This window comes from Apostichopus japonicus, chromosome 18 (genome assembly GCF_037975245.1).
Source record: "Apostichopus japonicus isolate 1M-3 chromosome 18, ASM3797524v1, whole genome shotgun sequence".
In the NCBI taxonomy this organism is placed as follows: Eukaryota; Metazoa; Echinodermata; class Holothuroidea; order Aspidochirotida; family Stichopodidae; genus Apostichopus; species Apostichopus japonicus.
In genome coordinates this window covers 10,842,592-10,860,548 of record NC_092578.1, presented here as the reverse complement: position 1 = coordinate 10,860,548, position 17,957 = coordinate 10,842,592, and the positions used below count along the sequence as shown (strand labels likewise).

General features: G+C 39.1%; 1 protein-coding gene across 1 annotated transcript in view; it reads left to right on the top strand.

Moving 5' to 3' along the window:
- The first annotated feature begins 2,027 nt into the window (after positions 1 to 2,027).
- The window catches only part of LOC139959092 (sterol regulatory element-binding protein cleavage-activating protein-like), a 61,111-nt gene continuing 45,181 nt past the window's right edge, over positions 2,028 to 17,957 (top strand). Inside the window, exon 1 of the mRNA XM_071956666.1 lies at positions 2,028 to 2,185. The gene's annotated coding sequence lies outside the window, so the exon portion shown is untranslated. The remainder of the gene's footprint in view (positions 2,186 to 17,957) is intronic.

Sequence of the window (17,957 nt, the reverse complement as noted above, 5' to 3'; positions counted from 1 at the left end):
AACGTAAACGTAAAGAAATCGATTGGATCTTTCGTATTAAGTCTCACATCACCGGCCTCAACAAAGACTTGGGACCCTTTAACAACTATCAGTTCTGCAAGCATATGTAATCCGTTCTTTGCTCCTTAATCCGCTTCCTGTATAGTCATGGTTTATTTGGTTTTAATTCCATCATTGCAACTTACACTTATCTAGCGTCATACTTTCATTGGGTCACATTTTGTACTTCTCATTCGACTGCCAAGTATTGCTGACGAAGGTCCCAGGGGGACCGAAAATTCCAATATATTTTCTAAAACTTACTCCTTATTTGTCAATTATAAGTCATATCTTATTTCTCTGGTTTTCTCTTATATATATATATATATATATATATATATATATATATATATATATATATATATATATATATATATATATATATATATATATATATATATATATATATATATATATATATATATATATATATATATATATATATATATATACTTTATGTTAATGCAATGGAGGTAAACGACAAAGGCAAATGAATATATATAAATGAAAATCGTAATGAGTTGGAAAATCAAGAACAGTGAAAAAACTTTCAGCCTCCACCGGGATTCGAACCACGGCCCGTGGTTCGAATCCCGGTGGAGGCTGAAAGTTTTTTCACTGTTCTTGATTTTCCAACTCATTACGATTTTCATTTATATATATATATAGTTGCTACAGCCCTATTTTCCTTTTTCATCGGCAAACCAAATTTCATTACGGATGCGGTCCGTCTAGCTATTCATTTCGAAAAAAAGTAAAAACTACGTTCGGTCATATATAGTAACAAATTGTGACACAGTTAGACAGGCGCCTTGCGAGGGATTTGCCTAGGGAGGGGCGAAGCTTGTTGGCAAACTATCTAAGCGTAGCGCCACCATAAGTTGGCGCGAAGCGCAAAAGAAAATTTTGGCCGAAAATGCCTCCCAGATCGCTGGAAATGGCACTTCCCAGGCCTTGTAAGTTGCATCTAAGCATTTTCTATTTTGAAATTACTAGCGATATCATAAAAAAAGACAGAAAATATGCTAAAAACAAACAAACTATGCCACCAAATATTGGGGGGATATTAGATACTATATCCCCCACCTAAAATATTGGGGGACATGTCCCCCCGCCCCCCCCCCCCCATGATCGCCGCAAATTCCTCGCTACGTGCCTGGTGGAAAGAAGCACTTTTCATAGGCTAGAAACTAACTAAAATCGTGACAATGGCTCCTCGCGCGTTAACAGCTACAGAGCACGATTCAGCAGAAAAGAGTTGTCGGGCTTGAAAGTGGCTGAAAATGTCCAAACTGAACCCGGCCCCTATCGTAAACTCCGTTCCTTAAGGCCGTTTACCCCATCAGCTGGAGAGCGCTATACCGATGGACAGAGGCAGATGTTAGACTCGAAAATGTTTGAAAAAGTCTAACGGGCCCATTGTCACAAATTCCGTTATGAGCACGAAACCTCCTGTTGCAGAAACGGAGGCCGTGTTTGCAGGCACTGGTAAGTTTCCAGCTGCATAGCATTATATATAGAAAGAATAAATAAAAACTTTTAGCAAACTGCTTATCCAATAGAGAGCCCGTGTAAGAGAATGTGTAAAAGTGAGTTGGCCTGACGTTTCGATCCTAGCAGGATCTTCTTCAGAGGCTAGGTTGGAACTGACTGAAAACGTTAGAATGGTGCTCTCCTGTCGCGAATCCCGTCCAAGAGGCCGTTTGCAGCACCTAATGCGTTATCAGTTACTAACGCAACAGGAGTTGCAAACGGTCTCCCTGGACGGAGTATGTGACAGAGGGTTTCCGTTTGGACGTTTTCAGTACGGTCTGGAACATGAAAACTACCTCAGTCTACATATAACACTCTCGAGTTGAAAACTCAAACATCCATAACTTTAAAACGTTAACTCGGAAAAAAAAATGCATCTGCAAGGCCCTTATAATTCGTTAAACATTTAAAGCTATCACAATGAGTTACTGAAATAATGCCTTTTTGGCATTCCATAAATTAGCAATAATAGCTTAGGCCTACAGTTAACAAGTATCATTAACACTAACTAGGGCCGAATCAAAAGTGAAGGAGAATCTGCATATCTGACTGTTTAAGTGAAGACGAAAGTACATCATTACTCCATATATATTCTTCGAAAGTTATATTTTGGGTAAGGAAACATCTCCTTGTTGGAATAAGTCCTTACGCAAGTGAATATGCTAGCCGATAGGATTACTCCTTTACGTTTTACGGCTGAGCAGATGCAACGTTAGGCTATAGACTAGTACTAGTACATAAGCTAGGACTAGGAGTAACGTTAGGCCCATGCAAGACTGCTAGTTGTAGCAAGAAATTGCAACACACTTTTGACAATAAGTTGAAAGGATTTCATCTTAATTAGTTAGGTGGGCTCTGAGGCTGCAGGAATTTGACCACACTGTGCATTATCGACCAGGTGTTCAAAATTGGATACCTGATGCGCTCCTACGGCCACCACTGAAATGTAGTATCAACTATGACAGCATGTCTGTTTTCATGACGATTGTGAGGGAGACCATTCTGATGTGGTGAGTTGGGTTCAGTGTGACCCATGTGATAAGTGGCATCACTAGATGTCTTAACAATCTGGACTAAGAGAGAAGCTGATGACTTTGACGTTTACATTTGTGCACAATGCATACTAGAGATACATGAGCCTAGTATAAGTAACCATGCTCAGAGAGAGCATGCTGGGTGCCAGTCAGTAATATTGCGAGATATCAACCAATTCATTTTGAACCAGAATAAGGATCCAAATTTAGCAATAATTCTCAGCAAGTTGAAAATTAGTGGTTCAGTGACTGAGGGGATTTGTAAGCAGTAGTGTGTATAGGAAGGGGTCCTGAAATATGCAGATGTGACCACAGGAGATAGGAAGGTTGTGCCCACACAGATGGTTCAATATGTTATCACTCATTTTCATTGCACACCAACGTGTCCACACCTAGGTGTAATGGAGACACTGACAAAAATTAAAGGCAAATATTGGTGGAAGTGTCTCAGAAAAGATGTACATAGTGGACTTCATTAAGCATTGCAGGACCTGCCACCTTGTCAAACCAGTGTATAAGAAACCACAGGGGTTTATGGTGTCAACAACAAGCACATACCCATGGGAGGTTGTTGCCATGGACTTGATGAGTCCCTTTCTTAAGAGTTCGGAGGGCAACATGTATATTTTGGTCCTGACTGACAATTTCTCAAAGTTAAGTCTTTTGTATACATTAAAGAGGCCATGACAAGAAAAATCCAACTTATCGAGAGTAACTTCCCCTGAATCTATGAGAAAATCTATGTTCAAAACTATCCTCATCACCTTGAAAACCTCAAGGACTAATTAGAAATTAACGTTTTAATATTCGCATCCGAAAATAGATATCTGCAAATGCGATTTCAAAACAAGACAATGATGACGTCATGTTAGGAACACAAGTGCCAAGCCCAGGCACGTACCGGATGCGCGACAATCATACCGTCACACATACACGCACATTTACACTGAGAGAACAACTACTGTATTACGCTATATCGTTAGAATTTTCAAGTTTGTTTTACAACATGTTGTAAAATATTCGAGAGAAATGCCGGTCCGTTGTGTTGTTGGGGGCTGCACAAAACATAACCCATGCAATTAGCCTTCATCGATGGCCGAAGGACGAAAAAAACACGGCGATTATGACCAAGTTAGTGCACAACACCAGCGCCGATTTCACTGGGCCTAGCCAGTATGCAGCTCTGTATGAAGCGAACACTTCACGGAAGCATACTACGATAAACAAATGGACTTTAACGGTTCGACATAAAAGAGTCGTTCTTCTGTCAAGTAATCCACATTAAAACTACTCTGAAGACCAGATCGAGGAACAGGAAACCTCCAATGGGGCAAGTGGCGATCCTTTGGAGGTAGCGCGGCTGAGCACTAGTAGTACTAGTATTAATTAGCGTTGCTACACTGAAGTCGCAATAGACAAAGAGATTTTGCTGTGTCATCTAAATTAACACACCCTTCATTGCTCTATTGTATACTAATAACCTATGAGGTTAGCTTCAGAAGTGATGGGTTACATCTTCTTGTGAAAAATCTCAGTGCCCCAATTTATTTCTGGAATATGCTGGATCAGTTAGTTATAGCAATAATTTCTTATTCCTATTCCAGGAAAACCATTTCTTATGTTGGGGAGGGAGTGGGGGTAATGGGGATGGGTCAAAATAGGTAGGTAAAAAGATTTTATTCCAAAGGGTGTTTAAATCTAAAAGCGATTTATTTTAAAGTCACAGAGCCAAAAATTCACTCAACGTAGTTCAAGTCTTAAATCATTGAACAAAGTTTATTCAATATCAGTTCTAGACAGTCATTCTGGACAATCTGAACAAGCCTGTGACTAAACTAACATTAACAACAATCATTGTATTATATGACATAAAAGTAAAACTGTACTTTCCATAGATTATCATTCTTAAATTACACTAATGTAATTTGTGACATCAAAGGAGGTTTAAAGAAAAACAACTCACATGAATTTTTTTGCTATAAGCCTACAAAGCAGTTGCATGTCCATCGCTATCAATCGTTGTTGTGACAAATTAATTAGAATAATCCAGAAGCAAATAAAATAAAGGGTAATTTAAACCAAGAAACACTGCACGACGCAACTCACATGCAAAAATGTTACCCACGCACGACGACACGTACAACACTGACGGGCAACATGAAACACAGCATCTCACGCATTAAAACAATCAGAGACCATTAACAGGGTGTACTGCTGAGTTTCTGAAGAAAGATTGTGAAACAAACCAATTGCTGCTGAAGAAACAAAGTCTAAACATTCAAGAGTTCTGCTGCCTCCATTGGTCTTTATTATGACTTTTCTGTCAAATATCATTGGTGATATGGATATTTTGGCTTCCAGATTAAAGGTACGAAGCAAACATGTCTGGGAGGTAAATGCTCCTAAAAAGGTCAATGCCCATTCCCTTATGCACATATTATATGACATCACGGTCACGCCAATACTTGTGTTCAAATGCTTCAAAACATGCCTTTTCTTTCATTGTTGATGTTGGGTCTGGAAAATAACCATTTCATCCTGAATTAAAAGTCTTGAATTTCAATATATCAACACTGAGGGAACCCTGACGGATTGATAATCCTACACAATCGTAGAATAGAAAAGGTGTTCCTGGAGGAATTTCTCAACCAAGGCTTCCTATACAATGAGTTTTCTCCTGGCAACTTGAATCCAGTGTAATGACCATTGGCTGGAAACTCACTTCTGATCCTTTGGACTGCACATGATGGTAGCACAACCCTGACGTGTCTTGCTAGGAATCCCCAGTATTGAACCTGTTGACCGTAGGCTATGTATCTGTACTGCCTGGGGAAAAAAATTATGAAAGTTCAAAATGTATTAATGTTGGCCCATGATGTCCACAATAACAAGCAGGCATACAATGTACAGTTATGGTTACATTTGTTGTGAATTTACATGTATCATGAAACATTCTTTTGTTTCAGAAAATTGATTTGCAAAACTCCAGGCCAAAGTACTAGCCTAGTAATAATGAGTATGAAATAACACATATGCCTACCTAGCATGGTTGCATAATGCAACTTACATCCCCGAGCCAAACTTTCAGTATGCAACCAACCCTACTACTACTATAAAGTAATGTAATAGCCAACACACTGTACATATGGGTTGTAAGTTACCGTAACACAACGCACAATACGGTTTAGGGAGTTCCGCGAATTTCAACACACATGCACAAAATGGACTGGATTTTGTTTTTAAATGCTTCGTTAATAAATTCTTACCACGTTGTATGTTCCTTGCAATCGTTTTGAACTAGTTTCTTCTTCGATATGTTGTGGAGCTTCAATTTCGGCTCGTTTAACAGGCTCGAACTGATATGGTTCTAACACCTCAGGTCCACCCTCAACGTTCGGTTCAATATTGGCATGATCATCGCCTTCACTCTCTGCTTCGAATATGAGAAATGGCACTCTAATTATAGCCCAATTTCACTGCCTGGTGAAGAACCACTATCACTTTGAACTTCAGTTGCCGCAATTGGTTCTGGATCCGCCATTTCACAGGAAATTTTGATTTGATATCGCACTTGTGATCGGTGTTTTGTTTAGTAACTACTAGTGGTATGTGTACTTGTCTAATGTGTACGTGAATGGTTTGTTCGGAGGATCGTAAACAGCGACAACAAACGTGTTCATAACATGACGTCATGCGAATCGGAAAATTTTCGAGTAAACAAAGTTTCAAACGCCAAAGAGGGTAAATTCATTCTCAATTTTCGACTTGAAAAATCAAGTTTTAAACTGGCAGATTGGTTGATACATGTTCTAGAGAACATTCTTTGATGGATCCCAAAAATATAGGACTTTGAAATTTTCGTGTCATGGCCACTTTAAGAGAGCGACAGGAAAAGTGTTAGCTGCACATTGAATCAAGTGTTCTGTACTTGGGCGGCTTGTCAAACCTTAGTATCGGATAATGGACTGCAAATGGTTGGAAGACGTGGCTGAACTGTGTGTTTTCTGGGCAGTGAGGAGTGTATTCAATGCACCATATGTATCACCCACAGTAACTGGGTTGAGAGAGTAAACAGGAATCTAGTTTCCATGTTATGTTGCTTTGTGGGGGATCATCATACCAGTTGGGATACCTATGTTATGGAGTTCATGTTTGAACTAAATTCTTTTCAGCATGAATCGACAGGTTTAACTCCATCAGAGCTTTTCCTTCAACAGAGAATTCAAGGACCAGGGGTGTGGGTGGAGGAAACCCCATTTGACGGTGAGGAAGGATATGTTGAAGATAGCATGTGAAAACATGAAAAGACACTACAGTAGGAATAAGGTAGCATATGATGCAGGTGGTCCATGGTAATTGTTCAAGTTGGAGATAATGTACTTTTGAAAAGTCACCCTATATCAAATCTGAAAAGGAATATTTTAGCTAAATTGATTCTAAAATGGAGAGGGCCATACAAGGTATTACAGTAGTTGTCACCAGTCAATTTCTATATCCAATTCGAGGATGATAAGAGAGTTGCCCATGTCAAGCAGTTGAAGATTGTTGTTTAATCTGTAAGTTTGAAATTTGTTCTTTCACTTTGTTTATATTCAATTGCTATTTCCAACTTCTCAGAGTGGATGATTTTGTAAGTTGTGTGTTCACTTGGATATCTATTCACATTTAAAAGGGAGGGGTGTTGTAGTAACTAGTATTATGTCCTCATAATGGCAGGTAGGCCTAGGCCTAAGTTTGAATGTAGTTAGCACGTAAAGCAATCTGGAATATTGATGCTTGTATATTCTTCTGGTTGGTTCAAAATATATAGCAGAGTGACACAGATATCCAAAGTGTTGAGTCCTATTTTATCTCGGCTCTACAAAACAATGTCTACTGAGTCCAAAAATCCATAGCACAAAAGTTAGGCTAGAGCCTACAAACTATAGGTGGATAGCCTAGTACAAGTACTACTATAGTGGTCTACATTGACTTCACACATCCCAAAATTTGTGTACTTTGCTGTCAGTCTAGGCTAGGCAAAACTTTTCAAACAACTGTTTTGCCAAATTGCTTTTGAGAACGACTCAACATACATCATTAACAGCTTTGATTTGAAAAATATTTTAAGTCCAACATAGTTATCTTACCTGGCTACATCGCCAAGGGAAAATTTTAAGGTATTGGCATTTTGTACAGGATTTTTAGTCTAATGTTAGCTAGCTCTGTTGCTATTGCATGCTGGCTGGGGAGCTAATTTAGCCGGCTACGTTGATTAAAAGTTCAAGTACAGTAGCATCATATTCTGCAATTGTGCCAGTCTACGACGCCTGAACTGAACCGGCCAAACTTTGCCAATTGCCACAGTGCAAGGAACAGACATCAATATTGTATTCTGAGACACTTTTGTGGATTATTCCACCATGTTAACAGAAGTTCAATGCATGTGCAAAGTTTTTCATTGCTTCCAGCATGATAATTATTTATTTCTGGCAGAACTTGGTCAAAACATTGATGAAATTACATCTGCTGAATGATAGAACACACCACTGAGTAAAATCAAGTTTGTCAAACACACATTAATGCCCTTACTTTCACAAATTTACCATATGCCATCATACTACTAGTACTAGGCTAGTATTAGCCTAACGTTTACAGAAGCTGGATAATTACTGTTTGTTTCTGCCCCTATGAGCTTACGCTGCAGCAAAATGGTTTGTACAAGAAGTAGTAGTATGGTAGAATTACAGAATACGTTGTTCAGAAGGTCACTTATTTAAGTAAAGTTGTAGCTCTGACTCTTCTCCTAAAATCCTTAAGGAAGATGTGTTGTTTTCAAAAGCATTTATGAAGTTATAGTTATAGGCCTATCTTATAGTGACTTCCCCATTGCAGCTCCCACTCAAGCAAAAAGTATCCTTCAAGGAAGATGTTTTGTTTTCAAAAGCATTTCTGTAGTAATGTATCTATAATGACTTCCTCACAGTGAATCTGACTTCAGCAACAAAAAAAACTTGTTTGGGAGATGTGGGAAGGTATGGAAGATACTGTATGTTTGTTTCAAAGAACAAACATATTTTTAGCAGTGTTGGGAATCAGAAACTGGTGGCTAACCGAAGAAATGTCCCAGGTCCAAGCTGTTACTATTCAGTCTGGAAATTGTAAAAAACCATTAACATTGTATATACTCCATTTTCACAGTTTTATCCGGAATAATGAAAGAGAGGAAGAAACTCATGTGCATACTTCTCAGGGTTTCCCCTGGGCTTTCTCCTGTAAGAGACAGTAACTGGTTTGTGACACTGGATGGTGTGAGCATACCTGGAGGGTGGGGGGGGGGTTGGGCGAGGGTCTGGGGCATGGTTGCCTGGTACATTTTGTTAAACGTCCTTATTTCAATCATCCGAACAATAAATAAGATAAAATGCTATATCACAATAGGAAGAAGAACCTTTAACTGTTGCTATAACTTAGTCTTCACAGCCAATTTTTAAATGTCAGATTATGGGATTGGTTAAGAAACGTTGGATTGCAATCTTGCATATTTTACTTCTTCTCTGAAGCAGTGTCATGACGATGTTGGTAATATTTTTGCGAGGAGGTCACAAAACACAAGAGTGGTGGCCATCTTACAAAGTTTATACCAGGGGAAACCCTGCTTCTGTAATTTCATCATTTGGTGATATACAGTACCCATCTATCATGATGTGTTTCAGTGTAAAATTTGTTACTATACCCACCGGAAAAATTTTTGATCATTATTTGTTAACCTACTGTATGCATGTGTACACTTTACTGTATAACCTAAGCAATCTCTCAGCTAGCTAAATAAGTAATAGCCCATCATTGTTGAACTGATGATTGGGTAAATAATTACCAGTTTCAATGCGTATTGAACTGATAATATTTTCCCCCACTTTTGCCCCGGAAACATAGGTCAGTCTTACAGTAATGGCATAGCCCATAAGTTCAAGTTGAACTAGGGGAAGGAGATCAATGTTTGATGGCATTGTATTGTTGTTTAATCCATTTAGGTTCCAGAGGAACCCAGTTACAGTAGTATCCAAGTAAAGTATATATTACCATGCTTCAATTCCTTTTCAATCAAAGACATGGCTAGCAAGCCATGATTCAATATGAACTCCAACAATACATGTTCCTAGGCCTGTTACGTGCACTGATTACTCTTCTTTCTTACTGTATACAAGGCCCCCAATGAATGTTATTGGATAAACGTATACTTTGGCTAGCTACTCAATTGTCATATCACTTGAACTAAAGTGTTAATGTGAAATCCAGTAATGTTAAGTAGAGGAAGCAAGTTTGCTTCCCAGGGATGCAAGTCCCAAAAGTTTGTTTCCTGTAAACAAAAACTTGCTTCCCCATTTTTCTATCTTGGAAAAGGTAACTAAAAATTATCGGAGGTTCCAAGGCGTGAGTATTAAAGAATGTACTCAGACATGAGTTTCTTAGTTGAAAGCCAGCGTGTATCTCTCTCCTGTATATTCTATCAGGTCAGAGTTACAATGCAATGGAATGTGTATTAATTAGCATATGTAGTATATAGAACTTTCTATTACGTAATTAGGCTGGCACTGTGGCACAGATATATTTAAAGGTACAGTATATGTAACATTCCTCCCCTGTAGCTAAATGATTCTGCAAAGTGCATAGGTGTACATCGGCGTATTTTTAAGATCGTTAAAAAATGGACATCATATTTCTTGTGAAAATAAAGTTTGATTCGCAGGATTTTAGTTTTCGTACCAAAAAGCTTATATTCTCTATGAATCCATTTCGGTGTTGTAAGACTTAAAGGGAACAGCGGCCAAGGCAATTAGGGATTACGGCTTTTATGGCTGTGACCTATGCGTGATTTTAAAGGGCACTAAGGCCATCAGCACAAATATGACGGCCATGGCCGTCGTTTTATCTCCAGCACTGCATATTGGTTTGAGGTATAATAGTGGAATCATTTGGTAAGGGTTCACTGGGGTATCTAGCGATGGGGACTCAGACACTGTAGACGGCTATGTCACCCCAGGATAGTTTGCACTAGCTGCAACCTGGATATCCCAATTCGGATGATCGGTATCCATAACCAGTGTCTCTGTTTTACAGTGCGTATTGTCATGCCTTAGATGATGCGCATGTATGTTCCTACGATTGTTGATGTTCTTTCCACATATATGAGTTGACCCTTCACTTCCACAATTGTCCCAGGTATCCACTTCCCTTTTCCCCCTCTCAGATGTCTTACTCTTACAGTACTGACTGATAGATATCATAGCACCTCATTCTTGGGTTACAGCCATCATATCAAAACTTAGATTTAGTCTGACATTGTTCTACTGACCGTTTAAGTGACGGTTTTACAAGGGAAAGTTGAGTTCGGGGAGCTCTCTTTAAGAAGAGCCCTGCTGGCGTCTTGCCAGTTGTTGTATGTGGGATGTCCCTATACTGAAACAGAATATGAGAAACATTATGCTGTAAGCTTAAAACTTTTAGATTTCTTAAACATTCTCTTAAATGTCTGAACATGTTTTTCTGCCAGGTTGTTGCTAGAAAGGTGATAGGGTGGAGTCAAAGTGTGTACAATGGAGTTATTTCTAAGGAATTTTTAAACTCTTTGGCTATAAGCTGGGGCCTTTATCGGTTACCACTTGCATAGGGAGTCCGAATTGGGCAAAAACGGTTCATAACCGAGAAATAGTAGCTGAAGTTGTAGTACTGGTCATAGGGAAAGCTTCAAGCCATTTAGAGTCAACCAGTAACTAAAATTGCTCTCCATTAATTTCTGTAAAGTCTAAGTGAATTCTTTGCCAAGGTTCTGTAGCCCAGGGCCACAGAATATGTGGGGTTTTCTTGGGAGTATTTTGCTCACTCGAACAAACAGAACAAGATCTTACCAGATCTTCTATCCTTATCCATCCCTGTCCACCAGGCAAATGATCTTCCTAAAGATTTCAACGTGACATTCCAGGATCACAGTCATGTTATTTCACTTAATATGTTGTTGAAATGCCTGAGGAATAATAACACGTCTACCCCAAAGTACACAACCATCTTCTAATGACAACTCAAGACGGCCTCAGTGTTTCATTGGTACCATGCTTTGGCCATCCTGACAAGGTTCATTCAAATACTGTGGACAAGACCACATCTTTTCTAGTGGCCTGTGCAATTTGAACGGCAGTAACAGGTAGCTGACCGACTACAGTATTAAAGACATACAGTAGCTCTCATCTGGATCAACAGTTTCATTTGAGCTGCGCTGTATTGGCAATTTACTTAACATATCCGCATTTGCATATTGGGCATAAGTGCGATAGACTATATCATACTGATAGCCTGCCAAATTGAATCCCAGTGTTGTATGTGCACTGCAGCTAAAGGCGGTATTGCTGAAAATACGGTTCAAGGGTTGGTGGTTTGTAAACTTTCGACCATACAGATAAAGATGAAATTTCTTTAACCCAAAGATTATAGCAGTGACTATAGCAGTCTCTCTTTGTCTATTTGGGCATAGTTTTTACTCCGCAGCACTTAGTGTACGAGAATCATAGGCGATAGGGCGGTCAGAACCATCACAAACTCTATGACTGATAACCGCACTTAATCCACACGGACTCGCATCTCACTCAGCACCAAAGGTTTTGAAGGGAACAAAATGAGCTAGAACTTTGTCAACTGTAAGTATCTTCTTGGCATACATAAACGCTTCCTGACAAGCATCTGTCCAAAGACCGTCCAATTCTATTCGGATTTATGCTCAAGCAAAGCGTACAACGGATGAAATTTGGAAGCTAAATTGTGGACGAAAATTACCATAGTAATTTATCATCCCCAAAAAAGACTTCAGCTCTGAGGTATTACTTGGTATTGGCGCATGCCTAATTGCCTCTATTTTGTCTTGCACAGGTTTAATGCCTTTGCCAATGAGAATATGCGCAAAATAGTTTACCTCTGACATGAAGAAATGACACTTGCCTGCATTTAAGCGCACTTTAAACCTATCAAGTCGGTCAAAAAGAAGCTCCAGATTATTTTTTCCAGAACATTAAAATGATCTTCGACACTGTTTGTCCCTACTAGAATATCGTCTACATAGCAAAATACATTGGGAATACCATGCAGTATTTTGTCCATAGTGGACTCGAACAGCGCTGGGGATGTTCTCGCACCAAAGCATAGACGTTTGGGGACTAATAAACCCTTATGGGTATTTAAAGTTAGCAACTGCACCAATTCTTGGTCTAGATGCAATTTATTGAATGCACCTACAAAATCAATAACAGAATACACTGCAGGTTGAGAACCTTCCTGCACCAATTTAGCAAACAAATTTGTAGATTTGGAAGCTTATGTCCATCGTCTTCAATCAGAATATTTACCTTTTTGTAGTCCCACAGACCCTGACAGATCCATTTGCTTACTGTAGGTAAATTTATTGTAGAGACTCCCATTCACTAAATCTAATGGGATTAAAGATATCTGCCTCGATTAGTCTATTATACTCTTGTTCTACTTGGCCAACAATACGGAACTGCTCTACTCTTTTGATACACCTGATTTGCATTGGGTCTCAGTTTTAGGGAAGCCGCAAACCCCTTGATACCTGAATCTTTGTCCAAGAAGAGTTTTCTATGCTTCTATGGAAGCTCACAAAAACCTTGTGGATAATTAGGTTGGGGGGGGGGTGTGGGAAGAACCGTACTAACAGTATTACGTTTGCTATAGGCAGAAGTGGCATTCTTGGTACCAAGACTATTCAGATTCGTTGGCTTAGGTTCAGAATTGATAGACAATATTTGGTTCCAATCTAACTTAATATGGCTTAGCAAACCTCTACCAACCAAGTACGGGCATGTACCTCGTACAACAATAATATCAGCAATTTGGGTTGGGCCAGCTTTTAAACTTAACAGGTACACTAATGTAGCCTAATGTAGAAATTGACTCTCCTGTGTAACCTATTAGAGCAAACTCACACATTTTTAACGGATACATGTCTGATAGTTCTACCTTATACCACGGGTCAGAAATTGTTGACCTTGTGGCACCAGTATCTAACTGTATCTCTATCCAAACGTTATTGGTCTTTACTTACCCAACTGACATAAGGATCATGTAAGGCGTTATGTTAGAACCTCCAAAGTGATTGACATTGTAAAGTCCAAAGCCTTGATTCTGGTCCTCTTCTTAAACACTGTTGAAGTATACGCTGTCTTCTGGTTGAGCTTCGTCCACTGCAATGTTTTTGGTGTTGGCCGGCGTCCCCTTGGCAAAACATTGGAATCCTACTCGGTTTCTGGTCTTCGTGCCACTAACTTCATGTGATCGACAGACCCGTTGTAGGTGTCCTTTCTACTTACATTTATATGGACAATCTGCACGCTTGTGTTCACCACCACAACCTCTGCACTTGTAATGGAATGTTCCACAACTTCCAGATGGTTTAGAGTGAAACAGCGACTTTCCTGTATAGACAGCATTACTGACATGTATGGGAGACGGGTTAGGGTAATCGTTGGTAGCGATAGAAGCCATTTTGTTGGATTAGCACATGGTCTTTGCATCTTCGAATGTTAGATCAGCCCTTGAATACAACTGCGTTTGAGTTTTAGACATTTTGGCATGTAATCCAGACACAAGACGGTCCCGATGTGCTTATTTGTAGAAAGTTCCCAAAATTGCAATGAGTACTAATATTTAGCCAATTTTCTATCGTGGAAAATTACCAGAGGTTCCAAGGCGTGGGTATTAAAGAACGTGCGCAGACATAAGTTTTTTAGTCCAGAGCCAGAGTGTATTTCTCTCCTGTATATTCTATCAGGTCAGAGTTACGATACAACGGAATGCTTATTAATTTTCATAGTATGTATTAGAACAGATATATTTAAAGGTATGGTATACTGTATGTTCTTGAATATATAACACCCATCAAATAGCAGTTGCGTTTATTGTATGACCTATTTTTACCGGTGTAGTGTTAAACATGGGATTGTATCACTGCCCACACTTTGTGGATGCTCCAGACAATATATAGTCCAGATACCAGTGCCCTAGCATCAGTTCACTCCTTTACACAGGCTGCCAGGCCCTGATGTACTGTAATTATTCGCAATTTGGTGATGCATTGAACTGCATCTTTCAAATCCAGGTGATGACAGTATATTCTTCTCATTGCATGTTCAAAGACTCTTAATTTAAGGAGAAATAAACCCTGAGGTTTTGCAGTGACCTCTTAGTAGAAACTAATATTCTTACACTGTCTGTGAAATAGCTAGTCAAAAGTACCTTTCCCCGAATTTCCAGGAATTTTCTAACTACTGTGATGGCGGCCATTACATTCATTTCAATAATGAGGGTGCTTCAAAATCGGTGAGCCATATCGTAAGTTAAAAAATTCCAATCTCTTCATATGAATTGTACACTTGCTCTTGGAGATTGTTTGAAAGTTGGTGCAAAATGCCGGAGTGCCAAGCATTTGGTTGTGTTAACAGGAGAGGGGACGAAGGAGCAGGGAACGAAAATGATATTATGTTATTATTCCAGAGAAAAGGAATCTACAAAGGGCTCAAAAGCAACAGCTTACCCCTCTGTTGTAGGTGTCAATGTGTTGAAATGTGATGTGTGGCTCGATAAGTCACGAAACAAGCAGGAACTGTCGGAATTCAAACAACAATGGCAAATGGTCGACCGTCGACAATTAAATAGATTTTTAAGGTTGAAAGAAATGTTTTCAAGCATTTGTGTTGCTTCAGTCGAAAAGAGCGCACTGCAAAACAGTATTCTCTAAGCAGAAAAGTCTAGCGTTTATTTCTATTTTTTTTTTCTACAGTTCTTTTACAGTTCTGCTTTTACAGTACAGTTCTTGTGTTATACTACTGTACTGCAGTCTCTAGGGAAGGGCTACACGAATGTCATGGGTGTGTTAACAAGTTTAGATTTCACAGGGCTCAGTTTCCCCAGTGCTTTGGCTTAAAAAACAATGGGTTTCTGATTGATCTACAGTACCTTCTGGGGAACTAAAATCAATATAATCCCTTCACGAAAGGAAAGAGTTATATGCGATTTCCTGACGCTTTTTGGTTACTTGCTGGAAGCAAGGAACCTATGCAATCATGTTGGTGTTTGTGTGAGCATCTGTGATATTTGCTTGGTTTGCAATAACTCAACAACGGAGTGATGGATATTTTTCATACTTGCAGACTTTGTACTACAGTATAGTGAGGTGTGCCCTGTTGTTTTCGGCACTGATCTTATTTATGTGAATGAGGTTATGGGGTCAAACATAAAAATCTTTACATTGCACTACTGTAACTCCTCAACAGTAAGTCAGATTGTAACCAAACTTGATATACAGTTGTTGGTTAAAAGCTGGTACATGTATGCCTCAAATTTTTATGGGCAATCTGTTGTGCCGGGTGGGCCCAAATTTATTTCAAGCTCAAAAACTTTTGGGGTACATTCTTTGGGCTAGAATTTGTCGGGCCCAAGATTTTTCAGACCATTTGGGCTCACACTTTTTGGGGTTCCAATTTTGGGGGCCTATATTTTATATATAGAATTTTGGGACCAGTTAGGTGCAAACTATACAGCTTAATTGTCTGGGGAGAGTCCAAAAATTTAAATTGCAATAACTCCACAACCGTAAACCCGATTATATCTAAACTTGGAATGCAGTGGTTGGTTACTGTATTACTGGTACATACAAATATTATGATATTGGGTGATGACATACAACACCATAATATTCCACTAAGCAAGGAAGCATAATGCCTGTTGCGCTATTGTTCAGACGTCAAAATGTGTTGGGTTTTGTACTTTTATTGCAAAGTGTGGCCGTTGCGCTTTGTCAATTTCTTGACCTATTCAAAACAGCTGCTATGCAGTGATTGTAAAGCAGAGTCTTCCACAGTTTGGTATTTTTGTTTGCAAATTGGGAACTGGGTTGGGTTTTTTTCGAAACAACTTCCTTCACCGTATCTGCACTGCAGTGATGATGAAATAGAGTGCCTTGATCAGTCTTACTGTTTGGGCAGTTTGCACACAATTGGCCAAGTTTGAACTTTGAGCTCCTTTGATCATGTGACCCTTGGCATTTACATTAGTGGATGGTTTTGATTCCTTGCTGGAGGCAAAGGGAATCTTTACAGTCATGTTGTGGATGTGTATATGTGACACCTACTTTTAAAGATGGTAACTAAAATTAGGTCAAGGTGGATTAACTTCATATTTGGTATGTGGATCTGTCCAATTGAATATAAGAAACCAATTTTTTCTCTGAAAGTCAAGGTCAACAGAGGTCAAAGTCTGAAAAGTTTGTAAACAAGATAACTCAAAAATTCCAACATCTTTGAAAGTCATACTTAATATGTAGATACATTTTGGTGAGTACAAAAACACTGTTGAAATTGGTGGATGGCAAATGTCATTTGAGGTCAACAGAAGTCAAAGTCTGAAACTCTGTAAATGTGATAAACTCAAAGCTGCTTGGCTGCAGTTCATACATGATACATAATATATTTTATTATATATCCACCTTAGTAAGTGCAAAAACCCTAATGTTTTCTGAAGTGGCCAAAGGTCACATGAAGTAACAGACCTGTGTCAAAGTTTGAAATCTTTGTAAACATGGTGACTCCAAAATTGAAGCTACAATTAGTCTGTGAGTTATCACATTCTATAATTTTCTTTTGGTGTCAAACTCTTACAGTAGCTTCAGTGGGTTCTGTTGGTAATAGCCACATAGCAATCACAGTGGTAGAAGATGTCCTCAAAGCTCTCAAACTGTTCTTTGTAGGTTGCTAGAATTTCATGAGCAACAAAGTGTGGGCCAGATCATTTGCACCATTCCTCAGCACAGGCATTAACCTTTTAGACCAACTGATTGGGGTGAACCTTGTTAATGGTCCATCCTTCCCAGCACAGTTGACTGTCCATTTGTGAGAAGTCATCATCAAACTGTCAGAGAAATAGCAAAATAAAACAAAAAGATGAAGGCATGGAACTTGACTAGTTCACATATTCATAATTATAGCTAGTCGATATAGAGACCTTTAACCTTGCAGGGCTTGTCTGGTTGTTTTGTGTCTCTTATTGATTTGTGCAGGCCTAGCCTTATTGCATCTAATGTACAGTTAATTACAGTTAGGCCATCAATCAAGAAATTTTGCAAAAGGATAAAGTCTATCATCTATGCCAGTATGCTAATCACTACTGTAGGGTTGGTCTGAGCATGTATGCCTACTAAGTTATAACGTCAGTTAAGTTAGCCCAGGCCTAGGATGGTTTTGATCTTTGTTATGTTAAAACTAACAGGAGCAATAACTCCCCCGTTAGAAGTAAGCCTATGTCAAGGCCTAC